The 6,000-nt window shown below is 36.6% G+C and overlaps 1 protein-coding gene across 1 annotated transcript in view; it reads right to left on the bottom strand.

Moving 5' to 3' along the window:
- The window catches only part of NCKAP1 (NCK associated protein 1), a gene marked incomplete at its 5' end in the record, with an annotated part of 51,966 nt that overhangs the window by 40,883 nt on the left and 5,083 nt on the right, over positions 1-6,000 (bottom strand). The gene's annotated exons all lie outside the window — the stretch shown is intronic.

The raw sequence follows: 6,000 nt of genomic DNA on the forward strand, positions 1-6,000 counted from the left end.
AAGTAGAAACACAATCATCCACGTGAAGCTAAGTGATAGTTGCAAATCTGAAGACAAACTAGAAAGATTCCTCTTTTCGTTTGTTTGCTTTAAGTGAGCAGGTGATAAAATGAAAGGCAAAGTGCAGGGACTGTCACAGCTGAAATATGCAATGGGAAACAGTACAGAGATGCTCTTCTACTGAAAAAGATGCATGGAAGTATCAAAGCAGTTAGTGCAGAACAGCAGTGAGGGAAAAAACTCAGTCCTAAAAGAAGGAGAAAAAAAAATGTTTCCTTTTAACGCTATTCCTGGTTTGAGGTAGTATTGTATTCATCTGGAGTTAACAAACTGTTAGAGAACTCGATCATGTCATCATCTGTGGAGGACAGTGCTGGGCACATGAAATGATTAAACTATCCTTTGTGAAACAAAACTAAACATCCCACCACCAACCTGTATTTAATTTTTTTTTCCACTTGTAACTGCAAGACAATTTTCCAACCCACAATCAAACCACCAATATTTGCCTAACATAGTCTATTTCCTCAAACTGAAGTTTTACTCGTGTTCTTTATTCCTACAGCAGCATAGGCTGAGCTTTAAAAGCAGCAATCTAAAAGTTTCACTAAATTTTGATGCAAAGTCACAGCTAAGTGTAAGGTCTCTTAAATAACTTACGTAGACGGATCAGCACAGCTTCTCTGGACAGACACCTGAGGAAGCACCTCCTGTTTGTTGCCAGCTACAGTGCATGCTGCCAGACACTGCTCTGCTACTCTGACTAGGGAGCCATGCCACACCATTTCATTGGGAGTAACACACTAAAAGCAGCGTTACTTACATGACAAAATATGCGCTCAAACCGTGTTTCTCTCAAATATTCATTTAGTTTTGTTTTCCTCAGAGGGGTTTGCAAAGGAGTTTCACGTCTCATGCAAAACTAAATTACATGCTAGGCGTTTCTACACAACAGAGTGAACTCAAATGACAACTCATTTAAAAAACTTTTCCACATTGATTTCTATGACCGAGTTGTGGACTGTAGAGACAGAAGTCATGGAGTATGAGACCGATTCTGAAAGCGGGCAAGCGGGCAAAGGGAAGGTGAAAAGCTTTGCAAACCTTCCAAACTTGTCCTTGCTGGGAAAGCAGTGTAATAAAAAGAGAGAAAAATTACATATAAACAAATTACTCTTATATTCTAAAGTATTACATTTATGTGAACTAATACACTATTACCTACATCCAAGAGAACATTACAACCATCTGTTACTCTAGTCAGCACACTTTCTACTGGATGTTGATTATTCTAATACTCACAAACAACTTTACACTTATAAGAATTTAACTACTGTGCAAAGCACTGTGAATATACTGAGACATGTAACTACTAATAGTACTTCCAAACTAAGTTCAGGTGGAGAGGGAAAAAAGGTAACAAACATCACATGCAACTACAGGGGGAAAAAGGAGAGAAACTCAGTGAAGTTTTACATACCTGAAAAAGAAACGGTAGCCAAGAAAAAAAAACAAACAAAAGAGTCATTATTGAAAGTTTCTAAAACACCTACCAGTAGTAGTACATGACCATCATGATGTATATATACTCATGTACTATTCTGATATCAAAATGCTCATATTAGCTAAATTTCCCACAAAGGTACTAAACTTTGTTACAGCATCATATCTATAATATAACAGGAACTGATAATGAAAATCAATTCAGCAACATCCACAGTATGTTAAGATATTAAATTGTTGCTTCAATCTCCTTAGAGCAGCAAACCACACATGTCAAAAAAGAGCTATTCTGTACATACCTCAAAGTCTATGCAATTCAAAAGTACAAACTATACTGTAAAAAGGCATTAAATATTCAACATAGAGCTTCAAATTTATGAAGTTTTAATTAACTCCGTGTCATGGGTGTCAGAACCTTTGTCAAATTATTTCAATTTGTTACTCTTGCCACAAAACATGTAACTTTCTCTACTAGAAGAATTACTAAGAAAACAAATTAACTGACACATATTCGTGCCTGGGTACCATTCCTGCCCCGTTAAATTCCAGCATGGTTGCTGTTATACAGGAGACAAGAAATCTGCCACTGTTGACTTCATAAATTTTTCAGTCTGAATTCAAACACTCCTTCCACATACACTCCTTATTTTTGCTAGAAACAGATGTTTTCCTTCCTATAAATTAGCTCTTTAAAATGTTTACTAAAACTTATGTTCTACCCCAGCCCTTACACACACTCAGAAGGAAACAGAGATCTGGAAACATCAACATGCACATCCTCCTGTGCCTTCAGGAACTCAGCCCCCAGAAAAGAGAAGTATTCTCTCCAGTCCAACTGGCAATCCTCTCAGTATCTGGGAATATGCTCCTTCTTTGCTTCTCCCCATCATTTGTCAGCTGGCATCATACTTGAAGCAACTCTAACTCTTCCTACTAATGAACTACACTAGACTGATTGATAAATAAGAAAATTCCTGCAAGATGTTAGAAGCATCCCTCACACACACCACAATTCCAGCTTCTAGAAAGCTGCACCAGCCTACCTAGGCTGAATTGAAAGAGGACAATAGATGTCCCTGAATGAGTGGGTCAATGTTTTTTCCTTCACTCTCCCATGCTCCACAGCAGCTCAGCTCCTTTGTAAGAACTGGTATTTACAGATCTAAGAACCAGCTGTTGTTGCATCAACAATATTCATCCATACCTGCATTCAGCATCACAGGTAAAACAGTCTCCACAAGTTAAACCTCTCCCCAAATGGTGAAGAGACTTCAAACTCCCCATAGTTCACTCTATAAAGCATAGAAGAATTAATATGCAAACTCCAATCCTAGCACTTTTGCACAAGCATGAAAGTGTGGTAAGACACATAAACAGAATTTTGCTGTAAAAAAACCAAAGACATTGAGGGCAATAGCCTTAGAATGCAGATAAGAAATGTAGTTTTTTCTTTTAATAGTTGTATTAGTCAATACAAAATCCTTCGTGAGTACTGTAATGGGTAGGAACTTTGTGGTAGAACATACAAAGGCCATTTCCCAAATACAGCTCTCCAGTATTCATACAGAATTCCAAGCACCAGCCAAAACCAAGTTTTTCTTATTAGAAAAAACCCCACAACACAGAATTACTACAATTTTGAGCATTAAAAAGAAATTCACCAATTAAAAATGTTCTTACTAGTGCAGCATTCACAGAATACAATTCTGAAGCTATGAGATTCCAGCTGCTTCAGCCCCAAAATATTATACTCAAAGAATCTCCCAGCAGTCAACTCTGAATTCCTTTGTATATTACTGAACAGCTGATAAGCAGCCATGCTGAAAAAGATCATGCTAAGTTATGGTTAGAAACTAATCTACATAATTCTTAAAAAAAATTAATGGATTCAGATGCTGGATTTCTTCAAGTTACACAGCATTTCTTTCCACAGATCTTTAGAATGGTACCCTGCTATGATAAGCTCTCAACTAAGTAAAGGCATTCTGTGCAACTACCAACAAGAACAGTATGATTTCTGCAGCTAAGAAGTCCACCATTCAAAATACTGATTTGCTATCATCTGCACAGTTATCAAGCTTCAGAGAGATCAGACTACCTGCACTGTTTGCACATGTTCAGGCCACATGTTTTGAATTAAAGCAGCATTTTCCTATCTATCCTACTGAGGTAAATAATTATATTATTATTACACAAAATTCAGATTCTCTTCCTCACTTCAGGCTATTATATTCTTCTATACTAATTTCACTTTGAAAATTAAGAATACTACATATATCTATACTTTCTGTGTTGTACTCATTCAGAAGCAGCCAACAAGAAAATAGGCAACTACAAAAATCTGCTAAAGGCCTACATCTAAGATGAGTGGCCTCTAAACAGGAAAACAGAATCCAGTTCAACTGCCTTTGGCCCAGAATACACCAACACTAATATACAGCAAAGAGACCTTTTGCCCCAATACTGTTACCGCTCTCACTGCAAAAATCTAAGTTTAACATTTGACTTCCTACTTGAGAGCAGAGGATGTTGAAGGAGAAGAAAAAAACTATCAATCAACAAAATGACTATATACATGCAGCTGAAGTGGCATGCATAAAAGGAAGTTTATGTTCAGGTACAATCACTGTCAGTAGTCAGTGCCCCAAACTTGCATTTAAAACCTCTGAACCTCACTCATGCCACTCATTCACATGAACCTGTTATGTGCCCTTGAATAAGAACACTGGGAAGTATCACCTGAACTACATGCCTTAGGATGGTAAAAAATAAAGCATAAATATTTACTGCATTATGGAAAGACCTATTATTTATTTTCTTTTGTTGTTGCTAAACCAAACTATCCTAAATTAGCAGCAGGGCTGTCTCCCAATAAAAGAGAAACAGGGCCATTTGAATTAAAAATTTTGTATTTTCATCCCCCAAACCTCCTACACCAGCAGATTATCATAAACCATACTTTGCAGCAATTTAATGTATTTATTACTTCAAGAGATTTGCTGTTACTGCAGAGTTGAGATAAAACACTGCTAAGCACAGCTCCACTTGACTGTGACAACATACACTGAAATAATCTCAGTCAACAAATCACTTCACCTTTAAATTTCATTTACAAATGAATCTGCACTACAAAACTCTGTGAATTTAACAAGAAAACTGATGGAATTTCAATGACAGTAAAAACTATGCCATTCCCCAAGTTAGTAACTTGGATTAGTAAACAGAAATGCAGGATGCCTCAGACCCAAAACCAGGAAAAGCTCCTGTATGTCCCATTTACAGTTTACTACAGCACTTTCTTTTGAAAGGCCAGAAAGGCAGCACAGTAAAACTGTTCTTCCCTTGGAAGAGCTGCTGGCATTAGAGGCTTCATGCTAAGACATATCTATCTCTAAGTTTGCATGCCTGGTTTCCAGCTGTGCAGCCTGTAAATAATACTAAATATAACAGTCAAAGAAACATTCAAAGAAATGTTTTCACCATTAATTATATTTCTGTAGGGTAAAACCTATTATATACTCTTTGTTTCTGCCACGCGTTTAAAATAATTAATATTATGAACTCACAATCTCTAATTCTGAAAAAGCAAAACTACTGATAAGGAAAGAGAGGGGAATAAACAATAAAGAGCTGCTTTGAATAGTGGTTCACACTACATTTGCTTTAATATCTCTGATTAAGCCTACCACAACTGCCTGCCTGTATTTTGGGTTGTGGAAGAGTAAGTTCATTACTAAACAGGCTGGTCCCAGATAAGTTTTGTGAATAAAGCCTTGTCCCTTGTAAAGTCTATCCAACAAGATGCAAGAATTAGTTGGGGACACATTGGCAAATTATTATAGTTTAATACTTTTGATAGCTAAAATTTAACTGTCCTACAGCAGCATAGCTAGAGTGACTTTGTACTAAGAAAATTACATTACTTATTCTCATAGTTACATAAATGATGAAAAGTAAACCTGCATCTTGATACACATTATGCTAATAGTTTCAACAAGATATGGAAGCAGAAGAAAATCTCCATGTAACTACTTTATGAAGAGTCTCTAAAGGCCTTGGACATATCCAAAATATAGCACAAAATTATCAGAAATTTAACAGCTGTTGCACTTTCTATTTACTAAGGTTCCAAATCTGAAAGATAATGATCCTTCATATCAATTCAAAATTACAATTAAAGGTGTTACAGTCAGCCCAGTGTTTCCTAGATGTAAGCAAGACATCTCCCCTGTGTTTACTCATTATTTGGTGTGTGTTGACCCCCTAGTACACACCTTACTTTAAATCCTAGTGTATCACTACTCAGAAATTCAATTAAGTAAAATGTAAATTCATGTGAAATCAGAAGAAAAGGCTAGAAAGGATCACAAGAAATTGCCTACCTACCTCTCCTGTTCCAAGGCAGGATCAACTATATCTGTGCTGCTCCTGGGATATGTCTGCCAAATCTTTACTAACAGGTCTCAAACAGGCTACATTCAAAAACATTCTCACAAT

This window comes from Geospiza fortis, unplaced genomic scaffold (assembly GCF_000277835.1).
Source record: "Geospiza fortis unplaced genomic scaffold, GeoFor_1.0 scaffold706, whole genome shotgun sequence".
NCBI classification, from domain to species: domain Eukaryota; kingdom Metazoa; phylum Chordata; class Aves; order Passeriformes; family Thraupidae; genus Geospiza; species Geospiza fortis.